The sequence below is a fragment of the Apteryx mantelli genome, chromosome 4 (genome assembly GCF_036417845.1).
Source record: "Apteryx mantelli isolate bAptMan1 chromosome 4, bAptMan1.hap1, whole genome shotgun sequence".
Classification (NCBI taxonomy): domain Eukaryota; kingdom Metazoa; phylum Chordata; class Aves; order Apterygiformes; family Apterygidae; genus Apteryx; species Apteryx mantelli.
Genome location: NC_089981.1, coordinates 52499904 through 52519203, shown reverse-complemented (window position 1 = coordinate 52519203; position 19300 = coordinate 52499904). Strand labels below are relative to the sequence as shown.

The 19300-nt window shown below is 45.4% G+C and overlaps 1 protein-coding gene across 1 annotated transcript in view; it reads right to left on the bottom strand.

Annotated features, from left to right (window-relative positions):
* Window positions 1–5312, bottom strand: part of PLEKHH1 (pleckstrin homology, MyTH4 and FERM domain containing H1) — a 55790-nt gene extending 50478 nt beyond the window's left edge. Inside the window, 1 exon segment of the mRNA XM_067296592.1 lies at window positions 5002–5312. The gene's annotated coding sequence lies outside the window, so the exon portion shown is untranslated.
* Between the last annotated feature and the right edge of the window lie 13988 nt (window positions 5313–19300).

Sequence of the window (19300 nt, the reverse complement as noted above, 5' to 3'; positions counted from 1 at the left end):
TGCTTCAGCAGCAGTCTCCCAGCAGGGGCTGCAGTAAACAGGAATGTAGACTGGGTTGCACAGCTCTTTAAGTTAAGGTCAGAGCATGGCAAGCCCCACCTGTACCCTACCTGCTCCACACGTGCCATGAAGAGAGGACTGTCAACCCAGTGTCTTCAAACAGACTGAAACACACACACGCAGCACGCTTTGTTTCCTCACAGTGGCCTATGTTATTGTAATACAATACAGGCAGGGAAAGTTAGAAAGCATAAGCTCCACGCTCCAAGTTTCACTTTTACTGCAGTTTAAAGATTTGACATTTTACCCCAGTTCCCCCAGGCACCAGATTCCAAGACCACTTTTCAGAAAGGACATGATGGAGGACCACGGACATTGGGAGAGCATCTAAACAATCGCTCTATTTTAGCACAAGGAGATTCCAGCTAGGAACAAGCTAGGGCTAAAGCAGGCATACAGGTTTAGTGAAGTCCTTGTTCACATTTCAAGAGACACACAACTACACAGAAGTCACAGCAAAGTGGAAAAAGCTGTGCTTTTTGACCTTGTTATTCTCTTACTCAGGAACTGTTCAGAAGTTCCAGATACTTTATGCTAATTTTAAAAGAGATGTAAAACATGTATATAATAAAGTTGTCAGTAATCAGCTTCTGAAGTTTGTGATCACTCACAAACAAGTTTATAATACCAACTCAGTGTGCACAGTCTGGCAGCCAGCTGTGCAGTCCTACAAAAACAAATTCTTGCAAAGCCAAAACCACTATTAATTCATCAGCTCCAACAGAACAGTGATGCCCATACTCATTAGAGGGACTTCCCACCTGCTTACAGGCAAACTCAGTGCTTGCTGAACTGGAGGTGAAGTGACAGGCCAAGACCTGGGGGAAAACAGTGAAATCACTCAGCCTCATTGCCTTTACATCTGTCTTTGCAGAGTGAGAAAGCTTAAGATGTCACTCTAGTTGTACCCACTCTCCAGGACACCTGGCTCTCATATTTTGCATGCAAGAGACCTGAGCTTCAAGTTATCCTAAATATACATCGTACAGAGAACAGAACTGGCAAAGCAGCAATACTTGGAGAATTCTTTCAAGCCAGCCTTCACCATGCACACAGGCACCAGGCTGTTTTATTCAGTTCTATGCCTCCTATTCTGGGTTAATTAGAACATATTTCATATCCTTTAGCTACAAACATTAGCTGCGAGTTATTTTACATACAGGTTGCTTTGCTCAGTAACATAATGTTTTCCAGATAACAACTTGCCCATGTTTCCAATGATTTGTGAAAGATAAACCTACCTTCTGAGCTGGAATTAAGAAAAGTGACAGATTTGTGTTCCATACTGTATCAGTGAAAAAAAACATGCAATAGGAAGAAAGATCAAGATCCTACAACCACCACACCTATGGCTTTACAAAAATACAGAGGCCATCCTTTTCCACAGGCCATCCCAGCACATCAATCTAATATCTAGTCCTTGCCTGGTAGAATACTAAGATATCTTTGGCCACTCTCCACAACACTGTAGCATTTTGCTCTAAGATAGCGATATCAGGCATTGTCAAGCCAAGAGAAGTACGGTAGTCATGAAAGGATCCCACAACACCATGTTCACAGCCAACTGTTCTGAACATACTACTTCAGCTCTCAAATGAAATTTTGTTCTCTTTAAACACATTCATAAAGATATTTTAGTCTTTATTTTAAGATTTTAAGTCCAAAGAGAACATATGATCAGTGAATCTGATTTTCCACACAGCTTGTGCCAGAACAATAGTAATTTATTCAGACAGTCCATGACTTCTGGTTGAAGTAAAATACCCAGTTCTGAGTATGAAGTTAGGACTGGAATAAGTGTCCTGGATCATTAAGTCCAAGGTTCCTTACACCATAGACAATTGCATCATATAATCCCTTTCATAAGGAATGCAGCCCTTCCTTTGAACTGTGCAGGCATTTTTGCTCCCACTATTCCTGTTGTTCTAGAACATCACCCTTCTAATGAGCCCTCTTCTAATTACCAGCATAAATATATTCATAGCCAGCTTGTATCTGTTCATTCGTGTAAAATACTGCCCTTCAGCTTAACTAGTTTTTTCCCTCCCTCATATTTACCCCTTGGCATATTTATAGTAATCAAAAGCTTTGCTTAAAGATCTTATTTTGCAAGGCTAAAGAAAAGGGACTCTTTTAGTCTCCCTTTCATGAGGAAAGCTTGACATTCTCCCTCTGCACTTGTTCCAACTTCAGTGCACACAGCATAAGAGTTGGGTTTTATCTCTCTTACTCCCCTTCATAGACATCGGTGACTGCAGCTGCTCCTGAAATGCAGCCTGTAGTCAATCTCACCAGCACCTTGTGTAAAGGCATTAGTACGCTCTTCTCCCCTAGGGAATATCTCACCTGACTGCATTTGCCTTTTTTATGGCCACATTACCCTGGTGGCCAACGTTCACAGACAAGCCAACCCTGTCGGAGCACAGGAATCTGTGCTGGCTTCCCCCTTAAAAACGCCAGATACAGGAGTGCAGGGGGGCCATTACAATGATACGGGAACAGCTTAATCAAGGACAGCTCGGTGCCAGATCTCCACAAGGATCTAACAAGGATCTCTGTAGTACAGTCCACTGCAAAATTTAACAGGCCCATGCTTACTCTATGATTGATTAGTATATCCAGATCTTTTTCTCCTCTACTGTTTCTAAACAGTGGTCTCCCACATTTTCTGGGCATTTTGTTACTAGTGCTAGTATGCATTATCTTTTACTTTATGATGTTAGAGTTTATCCCATCTTTACTAATCCCCAAGGACACCCAACTCTTCCGCTAAAATACCTACCTTCCTTTATTTTGATGAGACCTCCCACTTCTGTAATCAACAAATTCTTATCTTTTGTACCCAAGTCATTAACAAAGCCATGAAGTCCCATCTACAGGGCAGGGATTTACAGAGCTTTGAACAGTCCCCCTTCAGCAAAATGTTGTTACATTCTCTTTCGTCATTTATTTGCCCACATTATAATTTGTTTATTAACCCCCTCTCCTCCAGTTAAGCTAATAATTTTCCCACATGTCATCATAGCAAATGGTCTCTGTAGGCCAGAGATTAGATCTACAGCTTGTCCTTTACCCAGCAAAACCTTATCAGAGAAAGATATTGCATCAGTCTGAAAGTCTCTCCTATTTCACATTTAACTCTACATCTTAAATAACAGCTTTCTTTTAAATTCATTCTAAATCTTCATATGTTGTTAAATGCAGCATTCCCTCTCCCTCACTCCCTGTTTTTCTAGGCATGTGCTTTATGAATTACAATATCAACTTTAATTTGTCAGACTGACTTTAAATCCTTGCTACTGGACTTGCCATTTCATATGCCATTTTTTTCTTAATTCTTAACCATCTTAACCCACTAAGTTATTTGATTTCTGTTTTCCTCAGATACGGTACTTTTCACATGAGATAAAGAATTTATATTGTTAAACAGTACAACAGTTGATTTTTTTTCCTCCTTTGGCATACAAGGAAGTTGGGAATCAGTTACTTTCAGGGACAATATTTTTGCATTAGGAACTTGGAAAATAGAAAGTAGCCATAGGAACTGTTAGATTTTTCAAAGCTTGATTCTTAAATGTATACAGAAACCTCTTAAAGAGCAGCTTGATTTTTCAGAGCCTTAAGTATCAAACAGCTTCCAGTGACGATAATGGCAGCTGCTGAGTGCTCAGAACTTGGGGAGGAAAAAATGACTGAACCAGCTACTGAACACAGACACAAGACTCCTAGATTTGACTACATCTGTAAGCTTTGATTAGCACTAGCAACAATTCTGACAACAAATGTTACATACAAAAGAAATATGAATATATTTACTTGGAGCACCTGTATCTGATCGTAATTTTGACGAAGCTAGATCTATACCAGAATGCCATGGCTATTTTTGTCTTTAGACCAGAATCAGCTGATATCCCAGATGTCAATGGATCTAGAGTAGAACTCAGAACATTTCAAAAACGCAGTGTATTTCACCTGAAAAGCCTTCTGAGAACGAAGAATAATTAAACAACACGAGGGCTTTCAGGTATAGATATGCGTGCGTGTAAAGTGTTTGCAGCTGTGTTCATGCAGTGCAAAAAATCCGTTTACACAGACCATTACAGGGGATTTGGTGAGCGCGGTTGTTAGCACCTGCCAGGAAAGCACCAGACCCTGCCTGAACACCGGAGCTGATCCTGCTCTTTCTGCTACCATCTTAGTAAAAAAGGAATCAGGGACATGTGGCAAATGTAACACACGAAGGGAGAGAGATTTCCTCCCTCATTGCTGCTTCAGCCTCACTCGCTACGGGAGACGCTCAAAACTCAGTGTGGAAACCGGCCCCAGTCACCCCATTTCCCACCCCACAACCAGTTTCATCCCCCCGCTTTTTACCCCTCCGGCCGCTGCAATAGCTCAGCGGCAGGCTCGTTTCCTATTCGCACGCGCGGCTCGGGATGCGCGCAGCCAGGAGAAAAATAACACGACCAACCGCGGGAAGGGCGGGCTAGACACAGGGAAAGGCTTGGAGAGGACCAGGAAAAAAAAAAAAAAAAAGGAAAAGAAGAGAGAGAGAGAGAGAGAAAAAAAAAGAGAGGTTTCCCCTCTACATCAGTGCAGGTGGCAGGAGGAGCCCTCCCTGCACCCCCGGGCTTATCCGGGAGCCAGAAGCAAGCGCAGGACCCGCGTTATCCACGCCGGGGCCCCGTTTGTGCCTCTGAGCAGCCCCGTGCCGCCCCCCCCCGCCGCGGCCAAGCCTCCTCGCTCTAAGCCTCAAACCTCAGCGAGCACGGACGGCACCGCATCACCCCCAGCACGCGCCGGTCCTCTCGTCACCTTGAGACAAAAGCAATAAATAAATAAATAAGAAGTAAAGAGGGGGGTGAAGTAGCCAGCCCTGCGCACCCGAGAGGCCAAGGCCCGGCCCGGGGGCGATGGCCCCTCTCCGCGCGGCGCCCTCACCTCGGCCCGGCGCCGCGGGGGACGGGGGAGGCGGGCGGCGCCGGAGCTGGCGATGCCGGTGTCCGGCGGGCCCGGGCCGCCCTGACGCGGCGGCGGCCAGGCAGGTGCCCCGCGCGGTTCCTGCCCCATTCAGCACTTTCCCATTCTCGCTCCGTTTCCCTTCGAGCGGGAGAGCCCGGCTCAAATATCAGAGCCAGCCCCGCGGAGAGCGCAGGAACTGACATCACCCGCCGCGGGCTTTTAACCCCTCCTGGGAGAGGCGGCGGGGCAGGTGGGGCGGGCGCAGCCCTGCCGCGGGCGCCGGGGCCGCGCTCTGCGCCCGGCTGCACGCCCTCTCCCTCCGCCTCTGCTCCTTTCGGGGGCTTGCGAGGAATGGGGTCGTCCGTCCGTGGGGCTCCCCGCGGCGGGCTCCCCGCGGCGCCTGACCGCCCTCCCTGCCCCCCGGTCGCACCGGTGCCGCCGCTGCCCCTGGCGCGGGGCCGCCATCTTGTGCTGGCCTGGGTCCCCTCGCAGCGGCCCTTCCCAAACCGTGCCCAGCCCCGAGGTGCGGCGGCGGTTCCTGATGAGGAGGAGCGAGCAGGGCCCCCCACCGCGACGCTGGGAGCAGCCGGGCAGGCGCTGGCGGCCGCTGCTCAGCGCCATGCGGCCCTGGCCCCTGCCCCAGCCCCGAAGGGCTGCGAAGCGCCGGCAGCCCGGCCGCGGCACCCTGCCTGAGGCGCGGGCTGCCCCCGGAAAAAGGTGACAGCAAAACCAAGGCTCTCCAAGGAGTGGGGACGCTCCCTTTCCTCACGTACTGGGGCCACCTCTCAAACAAGATGGTGCAACCATGCAGGTTTGGGGTTGCAAGCATTTCTAACAGTAGCTGTGCCAGCATACTGAATATTTTATTCAGGCATAGGGCCACCACTTACTGAACTACTTTACATGTAGCATTCTCTTATATGAATATATATTGACAAACAGCTGGCAGAGAGGCGGGTGTGCGTAAGCAAGCTTGTGCTGCCTGCTGCTGCCCTCTGCTGCAGGCTATTCACTGCCACCCTCCCTGGGCCCTCAGGCTGAGGGAACCCACACTTTTATTTCTTAATATTGAGCAGAATATGGAAGTAAAATGGACCTGAGCCAAACCAAGGCTCCAGAAATAAACACCCCCAGGACTTTGCGCCTTAGACCTACATGTTGCAAAGCAAAAGGTAATTAATTCTGATTCCCATTTAACAGCCTGTAGCTACTTATTCCATCACCAGGCATAGTATCACTTCCATCAGAGATGCTTCAAAAATTGCTCTATAATCTTCTCCTCCATAAGGATAACTGCAGTCATGCTGACATGTATCACTCCGGCTGACCTGCATGTGCCTTTGGCATGGCCTGCTTTGCAGCCACAGGGTGAAATACGGTCTTTATCTCCCCTAGAAAGTGCATATGGCTTGTTGGGTAAGGGCTGCATCAAAAAGACACTGTGAGTGATTACGAGATATCCACGGATGCTCTGCTTTGGCTATTGTTGAGACTACCTACGCACAACAGGGCAGTCTGAAATAAACAGGTTTGCAACAACCTGTGGAATGATCCAACAGAAGAACAGACCAAAATTATCTCTTAGTACTATAAGCAACACCATTCACTAGTCACAGTTAAACAAGGTCTTAAATGCGGTCATCTGGCTCACAGATATCTCCTGGTCCAAGTTCTGCTGTTTATTAAACTTTTGCTGTAAATGCTTTCCTCACATTGATAGTGTGCTTTCACTGGTGTCTCAGCAGAGAAACAGTGGGTTGCAAGTCACTTACTATGCATGAATAAAAAGACTGATGTGACTGAGTGAAATATGGAAATATAACTAAAAACATGAGCTCAAGATTTTGACATTGGAGTGACTAAAGGCAGACTCTCAAATCTATAACTCATTATCCAAATAAATTGTCAGATTACCAAAGATTCTGTGGACCCTGCAGTTGCCTAGAGGATGTTTAGCTTTAGATTTCTCATCTGTTTCCAGTTTCATGGGATTTTGGCTGAATGAAGCTGCCTGTTCTTTTCTAGCTAAAAGACAAAGCACACATTACTGAGCTGGTTTAGGCAGAGAGCAGGATAGCACTGCACAGAGATGGCCAGGGAGCCAAGCAGAGACAGACAAAGAACTGAAAAGAAAAGCACTGGAGCACTGGCAAGGATCTCTCCTATCTGGCCAGCTGAGCAGGGACAGACAGGAATACAGGCAGAGGGAGAGCTGGCTGTGGTGACACTGTCACCCAAAGAGACTTCTCCAGCAATTCATAATAGAAGGGACTCCAATTGCTTGCAATCTGTATGTTGTATATGTATCTGTATTAATCGTTACTCCAAATGATCAAGGAATTGTAATAAATAACCAGCACCAACATGGTTTTGGGCTACCTATAGGGATTTCAGCAGGGCAAAAGGGAGCTTCATGCTTTACAAAGTCCCCTCCTGACCTGAGGCTGGCCACAGACAAAACAGGAAAAGGAGATATTCTCTTTGTGCACCCCGTCCTATTCCTGACTTCTTTCAGCCACAGCATGTAACCACAGTGTTCCTTAATCTGAATTTTATGAGGTGTTTTTATTCTTCCTTTAAAGTCACTGGTCAAGTTCTCTCATTTGCACCATCAAAGCCAACAGGATTGTATCAGTAACTGAAATGTCAAACTGGCCTTGTGTTTTTCCCAGGCAATGAAGCTTGACTGCCAGGACATTCCTCGGCCACTGAACTTTACACAAGGTACCTCCCCAAGAATTGCCTGCATACACCTTGCTTTAACCTCTGGAGTCCCAGAACCACATCAGCACTTACAGAACTCTGTGCTGCTGTTTCTCTAATGCAGATATTCTACAGAACTGTGCCTTCTTATGCCGGCTGTCACTCCTGTTAACTGTTTAACAAAATTATTATTAATTAAAAGCATGGCTTCTATTAAATAATGCAAATAGAAAAATATTTTTGATTCAGAGAGAGGAGGTTGTAAGAACAGTCAGTATCTCACAATTCCCAAGTGTCTTCCCTTGGCAGTTATCTTTAATATGTCTGTGCAAGCACTCCATGTCAGGCCTTTACAATTTGCAGACAAATCACTCAGCAAAAAATAAAATTTACTATAAACAGCAAATAACTTATTGACAAAACAACTCTCTGGCAGATTTGAGAGACCTTGCTTGGCATTGCTAGACTATCATTATCACAACACAAGCACAGTGTGCTTTGTTTAGAGCACCATATCCAAGATAACTAAATAGAAGGACAAAAAGATACAAGAGAACAAGGTGTTGGAAGATGACAGCAGAAGAAATTGTCTCTAGTGAGCAAAGTTGTGACAGACAACTGTCCAGACACAGCACTTCAGAAAACTTACCAAAGGGGCAAAGATACCAGCCAGATCGAGTCCATGTGTCAGAGCCCTACTGGAGACTCAGTCCTAGTGGGAAAAAGCTTTCACAGAAACAAGACAGTGCCTTGAAACACCAGTTTGAGGAAGTTGTCTCTCTCCATAGGGAACTTAGGCTCCAAATCACAGTTCTCTGAATTCCACCTATGTTAGAGGCTTAAAGAAGTTGAAAATAGCCTTTGTGCTTGTTCTCTTAGTCTATTTCTCATGGGCTTCCAGTGTGCTGACAGAAGCAACCCAAACCTGCAAAGCCCTGCCCTCCTCCTCTTCTAATCAGCAATGACAAGTTCATGCAGCAGAAAATAGAGATTGGCAGCAGTGGATCACCTTTTTGCATAAACCTGTTGCTCGTGGGAGGACCTGGTGGGAGGGTCAGGAAGCCATTGCCCTCCAGTGCTTTATCAGCAGGAGCTGGCTATGACAACTGGTTTTGATTGTGTTATGGTCATCTAGTCACGCTTCACACACAGGACACAAAGATAGTCTTGTGCACTATTCAAAAAAAACCTTCCACTTGAGCAAGAGCATACATTTTGCATGCACAGTCTTGACTGGTAGACAGCAAAACAATGGAGAATTCCCATTGTCCTGACAGTGTCATCCTAGGGGATGACCCCATCTCCAGTGTTATTCTCAGTATTAATAGTTCATGCCTTGCTTCATCTCTGAAATTCTCAAGTTTCAGCCTCCAAGTATCAGATCTCATTAGGTCTTTTTTTCTGCTAGATTAAGAAGCCATCAACTATCATTTAAGTATTTTGTGACAAAAATTTAACTTTCCTTTGTGTAAAATGCACAGAATGAACATCTCTCACAATACATGATTTCCAGTGCTTGTATCTTTCTCATAGGCTTATCTAGACCATAGATTAGATTACTGAAACTTAAAAAGTAAATGCAGGGTTGTTATCAGCATGCCTGTATGCGCATGCCAAACTCCTGTTGCAGAGGGGTGAAGAAAGGAGGACAGCATGTGGGAGTCTTCAGGCTGAGGAGGAGGAAAACAGTCCTTGCAAGCATATTTGTTTTGTGTGGTCTTTCTGTGTCTGGTATTGGCTGGTATGCAGCACATAAGGTTCTCACATACCACAGTGCTCCTTGACTCTTCTTCTGAGTCCACAGACTACAGAGGTAAATGCTGTACAAGCAATGCCATGAGTGATGTATCTCACAGGAAAAATGTATCAAGCCCAGATGCTGCAACTATGCAGACATAGATGGCTCAAAAGGACTTGCAAAACCAAATGTCACTGCCCCAAAGATGAGGGGCATGGCTACTCCTGCCAAGGAAAAGGAAGTATAGAAAGAAGGGGAATGGAGTTGGGACAGACAAGGTGCTGGGAGGAGGCAGGGAAAGTCCTGGAGAGTTGGACCTGCTCGCAGCCCCAGTGATGTGAGGATGGCCACAGTTCTGCTGCTGCAAAGAGGGATGCTTCCTCTGCAGTTGCCACCTTTCTATATCCCTTGACCCCTCCTTGAACAGCAGCAGCAGGTCTGGCTTTCCAAGAGTGTAGCCTAGGCAAAGTAGGCAGCAGGCTATGGTCATTTTGCTTTCCCAGGTTTCCTGGGAAATGCCAGGCAAATGCCTATTTACAAAGCTGGTTCTGGAAGCCCAGTACAAAAAGCTGCACCAGGAAAAGAGACTCAGACCATGTGGGGAGCAGCTTACAGATTATAGATTACTGGTTTGAATTCAGGCCAAGCGGTGGAAATAAAAAACTGCTTTCCTCTCCCAAGCAGCAACAGGGATAGCTATGTAGACTGACAGGTCGTCTCAGCCCAATTCTTAAACATCAGCTCTTTGAGGGATGCATATACTTGGAGTGGGCACTGAGGAGGCTGTAATGTGTGCTGCACATCACTGGCCAGGGGTGCTTGTAGGCCTCCATTACTGCTATGGCTGATTACAGTTCTGCATCAACCCATCCCTGCAAACAGCTTCTCAGCAAAGAGACTCAGAGGAGAAGGGATCATGGGGAGTGAACTCATCTCTGAACCCCACTGGAGCTATGAAGAGAGTTGTTGCTGGATGGGAGAGGTTTGGGTAGGCCAAGAAAAGGGATGTCCTTCTCCCTGCCTTAGCCCTACAGCAGAGCTGGGGGAAATTCCATTTCTGGAGCTGTTAAACCAATACTTTCAATGAAGAGGAAAGTGGGTCCTGGCTTGCCCTTTGTATGGTTTCTGATCTGAGAACTTCAACACTGGCACCTGGGGCAGCTCTGTGTTCAGAGCCAGAGGGGCTGCCAGAAACACTGTGCTCTGATGGATGATCCTCATCTAGAGAGGCCTGTCTGTCCACAGCCAGTAGGACGGTCTGTACTGGCTGGCAGTGGAGGAGAGAAGACACTCTGGTAAGAGATGGAGCTAGTCTGTGGGAAGGGTTTTGGCTGCCTTCCCAGTCTTGCTCTGAAGTCAGGCATACAGCTGGCAGATGTCAGGATGGGGTGTGGAGAGGAACATGACTCCCCACTGTAGGACTCTTTCTCGTGGTCTCCTTTGCTGGAACCAGCAGGGTGGGGTGTCTTAGATGGGAGTGCAGGAGGGAGGCTATGTTAGCTGGAGAGATTTTTGGCTCCTTTCCTGTTCTCACACCGGAGCCAGGCACACAGCTCCCAGATGTTTGGGATCTCTGCTCTGGGATCTTTCAGGCTTGTCAAGGCATTGCATGAAGGGAGGCATTATCTCACTCCAGCATGGGGGGTGGATATGCTAAAAGCCCCCACGAAGATTTCCCTGCCTGCTTCTCCCAGGAGGGGTCACCTGTGGGTGAGCAGCCTTGGAGAGGGCTCCGACTTTCCCTGGGCAAGATCTCCAAAATGGTGTTACAGCAGCAGTTCCTGGGCCCCCCTGGCATGACACTGAACTTGCCAGTTTTCATGGTGACCCATAAGAAGAGCAGAAAAGCACGACTCTTTTTTGGAAGACAAATAATAGGATGTGATAGTGTCTGTGGCTGGGGAGGGGGGAGGATCCCACTGCTATGCTGATAACTGAGTCCTAGGGTCAGTCATGGGGCTGAGCATTGGGCTCCAAGTTGAAAAGGAAAGCTTTGTTGTACTGTTCCCAAAGGGCTAATAGCAGCTAAAAGCAGTAAATCATGCTTATAGGTATTCCTAGCTGCCATGAGTATGTTCAAATTATATTGCTAATTGGTTTTAATTGGCAGCACCAGCAAATTATGTCAACAGGTAGCTTAAGCAGGCAGTGTCCGGCAGTTCTTTGGACAGATGGGGTTAGTAGGAAGCACTAATGGTGACCACGGCATGGGCCGCCATGTGCCCTGGCATACAAATGCACACACAGGTACGACATAAAGAACATGCACGCTGCCCTCTCTTCTGTCACATCTGAAAGCACACAGGCAAAATCTCTGCCCTTTCTTCTTGGTCACAGGGTGAAAATATTCATGTGCAAGGAACAAATTCACAGTCTTTCCATCACAGTATCCATTTCCCTGAGACTTTACCCACTGCCATAAAGGTCTCGCCCTACCCACCTCTCTGTTACAAAAGCAGCAGGCACCACTCAACACACACATCCCGGTACAGTTTGGAAGGGGATTTCTGCCTGATACCCACCCATCCCCTTGCATGCAGCAATAATTACCAAACAGCACAGCCTCCAGGATGAAACACCATGGAGGGGATGCGTGGAGGGGTAGCTTTTCTGATCTGCATCATTTTTGCAATGCAGTTTAAGATTTTCAGAAAATTCTAGAGAAGAGGAGGGGTAAAATTGATAAAGGATAAGATGGCTTTCAAACACAGCCAACAAATGAACCTAATTTTGAACATCTCTGCCTCTGAGTGAAGTGCTCTTGGCTCCGTTTCAAAGGTGCTGGGAAATTAAAGTGTTGCACATCTCTGAAAACAGGTCTCAGCATTTCTTCAACAAGGTGACCAGAAAAAGGTGCCAATTTTGAAAATTTCAGCCTGATTTTTTTTGATTATGTAATTTCCTATGAATGAGCACCCCCAAGGAGGCTCAGGGATTGATCTAGAACTTGTCTGTCACTCCACTCAGTGCCTGAAGTGAAAATCCTTGTAAGAGACAAAATCCATCATTTTGGCCATAGGTTTCAGCAGCACTTGGACTTCATTCCAGCTGAGTGGTCCCATACAAGTGACTCCCACCCTTCTCCTCATGCCATGCTCCCTTGTCCAGGATGGCATAAGCCCATAAAAAAGCATCTAGAAATCAGATCTCCCCACAGCCTCTTCCTCCACCGGTGTCCCAGCACACACCGTGGTCGATGGGTGTGCAGCACTCAGAAACCCATGCAGGCAGGAGAGTAGCGCCAAACAGATACTTAATTAAAGCAGCCCAAACAGCTCCAGCACAATACTGAGTCAGTACCTTTTGCAAAGGACGTCATGTTGTAGTGTTTTAATTACTTATTTAATTGCTTAATTAGTGTTAATTGCATGCAGCATGAAGCCAGAACTCAGCCTGAAAATGCTGGGTTGGCCAGGAAATACAACTTCTCTTACCCCTGTGGAAACCCAGTGCTAACAGCCGGCAATAGAGGCAGTTTGCACTTGGCCGTAACCATGGCGGTGACGGCAGGTGAGAGAAACTCCCGGAATTTCCTGGAGCAGAGGGAAGAGGAAGGCCAGGGGAATGGAAAGCTTGGCTGGGGGGGTTGCCAAGGGATGGTGGGGCACACGGGGGGGCCCCCTAGGTGCAGGAGAGGCTTCGGTGCCCTCCCTGGCTGCAGAGGCGCTCTCCCTTGGCAGCCGCAGGGAGAGCTGGCACGGGCTTTCCCCGGGTAGTTAAACTGGGGGCTTTCAAGTCAATCCTTTTATTCTTTTTTGGGGGGTGGGTGGGTCAGAAGTGTCTTTATATTCATTATAAATTAGATGATTGTATAAAAATATACCATTAAACATTGTAGAGGTATACGATATCATATATATGTATAATGCAATGTATTTTATAATTTTATATATAACATATACCTAATATTTACTTAATCTGGAAAAAAAACCCACACAAGTCCATTCTGATAGTCTTCACTGCCGAAAAGACTGACGCCGCCGTGCTCTGGCGCCACCTGGCGGCTGGGGGTCCGCGCAGCGGCGGCGGCGGCGGGGGGGGGACCTGCCGTCACCGGGGTGACGCATGGGAGCGGGGACCGGGGAGCCGCAGCGCCGCCTTACCGCCCCGCGGCCCCGAGGAAAGCCGCGCAGCCACGCGCGACCCCCCTTTGCTTCGGGGTGCGCGCGCGCGCGCGCGCGTGTGTGTGTGTGGGGGGGGGGGGTTGAGGTTTTCATATATCAACCCAACAAAAATAGGAGTGATGCCCTCTTCTGGTTTTAACTTTCTTAGTATGTGCTTTTTCCTGTGGGTAACCTGGGCTGTACATAGCGATCAATGGGTGCAGAGCAAGTGGGATCGCATCTTCTGGCAGGGTGCTTGCATTGCCTGTGTCCGTGAAGCCCTTGAGAGCCTTGTGAAACATGGCAGATCATCACTAACTTGCGCTCTTCTAAACTGGCTTTCAAATTCCTACAATCATAAAAAATTTCTCCAGTTACAGCTTAGAAAAGATTTTACAGCACAAAGCTGTACGGAGGCCTCACTGTAAATAGAAAAGTTGCATGACACAACATTTAATTGGATAGCATGAAGTGCCATTATAAACCGTGAAACCTGAGGTGACCTATTAGAGGAACAATACAGCAGGCGAGTCATTGTTCTTGCTTTGCGTTGTGCCCCCGCTAGCCCAGAACATGCAGCCGCTCTCCATTTGTCTCTTCAGTTTGGCAAGTTCTGTCTCATCATGGTAACGAACTCCCCGGTGGGAACGTCAATCATTGCCTTCTAACAGGCATAAACAGGGCTGTTCATCTGCCTATTATAGGCCCTCTGCTAATTACAGCTGATAGAGATTCTTTTTTTAGCTGGAATAAATAGTAACCTCAGAGCAGGGAAATGTGAGCTACACCTCTGCTGCTCCCAGGAAGTGTTGTTGCCCCAGGTTGCGTGTTGCAGAGGAGTCATGGGAGGACAGGACTGTAAATGGCCATAAATTTGTTACAGGCCCTCTGTTGGAGGGGTGCTAAGACTTGGCCCAAGCCATGTCAGGATATTATATGAGACACTGGATGCATATGACACCATACAACCTTGACTCGGGGGCACCTGGGCACTTCCTTCTAAGGAGCAGGCACATATTGTAATGCTTTACCAGAAAAACATATAGGACTGTGCAGGGGAGTAGGAAATAAGAGTTCGTAGGGCAATAGTTGCATATTTCATCTCAGGCATTTGTCCAAAGGATCAGTTTTGTCTTTGGTGCAAGTTCACCGAACACCTTGAGACTTATTTCTAATTTTTGCTAAAGCTGGACATGACCCCTCCTCCCCTTACAAGAGGTTAAAATTCAAGACTGATGTTCCTGTACAAGATACTTGGCTCCTCTCAGCCTTGCTTTTTTCTCATAATAACTAATTAATATTAATGCCATTACCATTTACATTGGCCCAAAGATTATTGGGCTTCTCAGAAGACATCATAGAAATCAAAATATTAGATTCAACCTGTGGAAAAAATAAGAACTTTAACAAAATATTTTCCTGCTGGATCAAAACTATAATGTGATTCTACTGAGTAATAGTATTGCCACCATTACTGTAGGAAAGAGTAGCTTTTGCTTTTAAGTCTAGGGAAGCCTTTGAGCCTAGGCTACTAGCTTTGCAATCTCTCTGCAAAGCACTCTGCGGCCATATAGAAATGTAGAATTCTGTATCTAGATTTCTATAGCCTTTATCTGAAACCTGGGTCTATAGTTTATGATCTGGGCTTAGATTTACTAGATTTATCTTTAAGGTGAGCCTGCTGTCATAAAAAATACTCTGTGAATGGTAGGTATGCAGTGGCTATGAAGGAGAGAAGATTCAGGACATCTTCCACCCATCTTCCTGCAAAGGATCAGGCAAAATCCTCCCCGCTTGCGAGAGGTTATGCTTTCTTGAGTATGTGAGTGGGTCATGTCTCTCAACCCCTATAGGAGAGACAGCAGGTTTGGGGTAGGAAGGAGTACATTTAATACAGTGTTGCAGCAGCTGTGCTTCTCCTGCAAGCTCATATTCATTCCTCCCATGACCACAGTCTCTGGGAACTCTTCTGAATTTCCAGTAGCCGTTTGCTCCATTATCACAAAATCGATCACAGATGGTGCTTTTGATGCTGGCAGTTTGGAAAAATAATCTCTTGTCTTATATCCTGAGCACATTTGATCTGGAATCACTGAGCAGAATCTTGACATCCCATCATCTTGTCACTGATACAGAAACACTTTCCTGACTACAGCTAAAAGTTTGGGCCAGTATGAACACTTTCCTTTAAATAGCAAACTTCAGCCTTAAATAGTTACACTTTGCCCTTGCTGTTTGGCTCTCTTGCATACCAAAGATTTAGCTCTTAGCAACATGAAATCCCATCCTAATTAGCCTCTGTTTAACAATACCACTTTGTGCCCCTCTCAGAATGCCAAACTCCCATTCTGGGGCTCAAAGGAGGGGAATATTTCATTTCAAGCCCAATGCAGATCAAGACTCTTTCTGTGAAATGAATTTTTCTACTTTGAAGTGTAAAGTAGTCAATTACGTTAAACCTGAACCACTCTGTATCAAACTGAAAGTCACACTCAAGAAATAAAAAAAACATTAACCAAATGTAGCCCAGTGTAAGCACAGAAAACTGCTATAAGAAGTTCAGGAAAATACAGTGGTGTCTTCTATATTTGACATATATAGTGCATGCTAATCATAAAACTTGTGTATAAGTGGTCAGGTGGTATAATTTGTTCCAGTTTGACATTCAGCTGGAGAGAAAAATGTGTGTTGTTTACTCACTGGGGAGATGGTAAGCCCCTATGAAACAGAGCAGGTCTTACACATATAGATAAGCTCTGTCCTGCATTTACACTGACATTTTCAACACCTCCCAACGCTTTCGGTAATGAAAGTAGCTCTGCTCTAGACTATCCAACTTTTCAAAAGGAAATAAGGTCTTAGCATACCTGACCCTGCACTTCAAGCAGGTGCACTGTTTCATATCTCGCCACAACACCAGTGTACTTTCAGATGATAGAACTTCCACCATCGGTTATGGGATTGCTTCTTTGAGCCATTGTTAGGAAGTATTCATTAACATAGATACAGACACACAAACACAGAAGATAAAGTACTGAATAATAAGAGTCCTTTTACTGAAGCTTTAAAATCATGGGCATAACAGTGTGACCATCCGTGGGAATTTTTTTTTTTTTTTAATGGAAGCCTCGAGAGTCACTTGCAGAAGGCATCAAGAGTGATGTACCTCCCTAGAGTAAAAAAGATTACACATGCGGATCTGTCCACCATAAATGCCAATGGCTAACAATGATCATTCACACATGCAGTTTTGCATTTGGTCTCTTTTTATGCTACTGTATATATTTCTTTCATCTTCCAGGAAAGTCTCTGGATTCCAGGAAATTCTCCAATCTGAAGCCATCTGCAAATATGTAAAGTGACAAGACCAGGCTACTTTTCTTTTCATTGCTTCAAGAAAACTATTTACAATCTATTTCACTTACTACTCCTGGAACTTTGATCTAATTTCCATCCCACAAATCCACTCCCCTTAGACAATATTACTCATGATAATGAAGACTGTATGATGACCCCAAGTATGCTTATTTGCTTTGAGTCATAATGTTTTGTGGTTACATAGAATTCCCTGTCATTTTCTGTTCATCATGAAGTTACGCAATCAGCATGCTCACATATGCTTGAGAAGGCTTTATATCTTCCCCAGTAAACAAAAGAGCCCTTTCTTGAAATGGGTTAGCTGCCTATTTTAAAAGAAAAACTCTGTTACTGTATGACATACATTCCAATAACTGCACATAAGTATAAGGCAACCTGAAAAAACTTGCTGAAAAAGCTTTGCTGAGGTAAAATTAAGGTTACAAGTTTGCTTGGATATTGAAGCCACTGTAAAATGGCATGGTCTTGGTCTTGAAACATTCTGTCAGGAAAGCTTTATTTTTCAGATCTCTCTGCCCATAAAGCTCTGGAGGCAGGGACTGAAATTTGGTGAGATAATTCTACCATGTTTTGTTCTTTTGAAGTCAATGGGATGCTGGGTGTAGGTATGCAACATATGTCAGTGGATTCCTTGACCTGCTGCCCAATGTGGATGACAGACAGCTCTGCAGAGTTGTTATGTTAGCCTCAGATGACAGAGCTAAAGGACTGTGTGCTTAGCCAGGTCTGGGGTCTGAATACAGGCTAGCTGGCTGAGGTTCTTTCCTGATAAGACTGGTGAGAATTATCAAATGTCACAGAGAAAACTGTATTGGCTTCCCTGAGTGACAGAGTTTGCATTTGTAGCTCAGGGTGGTAACCTGTACTTTTATCACATGATTTACCACCTTTGGATACGCAGATATCAGCAAGGACAGAAGTGGCAGAGAAAGCTGCTCTGATGCTGTGAGAAGAGCTTTCTACAGAGATTTTCTCTCCCTCTGTCATCCAGCAGATGGGAGATCAACACAAACAGTGAAATATAGGGTTACTGAATGGATTGTTGCCAAAGGAAGCCTGATTTGCTTGTCCAAAGCTCCTGAGGGCATATCCAGTTGCCCTAGTTTTAATACAACTATCCAACATCCTCAGGAAACATGACAGCATCTTTTTTTACTCTCTTGGAAAAAAAGGGTCTCTCTGAATTTGATATCACAGTGTCAGTGTTCATGGATCACAGCAAAGGGATCCCGCTCTTGACCCAAGAACTGCCCAGTGATGTCTGCACCTAGGAATCTCGCTCCCTGCCCTGTGGCTTGCCAGCTGGACTTACCGGACTGCTGTCAGCAGTGGGGGCAGCACAGATATTTCCCCATCTAATTTCTTTTCACTGATTTCTTCCCCATCAGTTTTAGACATTTCTAAGGCTATTTCTGTAAATATACGTTCTCAGGACATCCTCCAAAAAAGGCTGTTGAAAATGCTGAAAATGCCCTGAAAAAAGATTAGTTATTTGCTCAAGTCTAGTGGAGGAGCTCTGCCAGAAGGTGCTACCTTGACTGCTGAGCTGTCCCTCTAATAATGAACTTTGGTCATTTTTCCTTATCCCAATAATGGGGCAAGGACACTGAGAATACAGGGAACTTAAAAATTGGGAGAAAGAGAGAGAGGTAACGGACCTGTTGCAACATAAGGGAGAAGAGAGGGACAACACAGTCTGACCTGTCTGGAAGTAAGGCTTGTGAATTCCTAGCTTCTGTGTTACATTTATGCTGCGGTGATGTTTGCAGGTAAGTAACAGCTAAATGCTCAAAGAATTATAAGCACATAAATGTTCCCGAGTCAGTGCGATGTAGTTAGTAGTGGAGGTTCAAGTCTGGGTTCATGCTAGAGAAACAGCTTATTTGGGCAGGTCTACAATTTATTTGCCCTCTGATCTTATTAGGGGTTTGAGAAAAACTTCAATCAATGATTAAGCCTATACCTCCAAAACTGGCTAACTGAGCACCCTTAATTGCTTGTATTTATATAGATATACCTTAAGAAAAAAAAGCTGCTGAAAATGTAGCTGACTCCAAAAGTATTTTATATGCTGAGATCATCTTTGGCTGTGTTAAACTTTGATAGAATATTTCTCCCTGATAGCATGCCCGATGTTACAACAAAATGTCAAATGCCTTTGAATCAAAAAAGCAACTATAGCTTTTCTTCTGAAGAAGCAAAACTCGGAACTGGTACTTTTACTCCCAAATTACCCTTCTCTTAACTTTGTGTTGTTCCTTTGAAAGGATATAAAAGAGGGAATTTAGTTCCCATTTATAAAGACAACTATGCAGAAACCTCTGAAAGCATTTGGTGGCATAGGTGTCATGGGGGT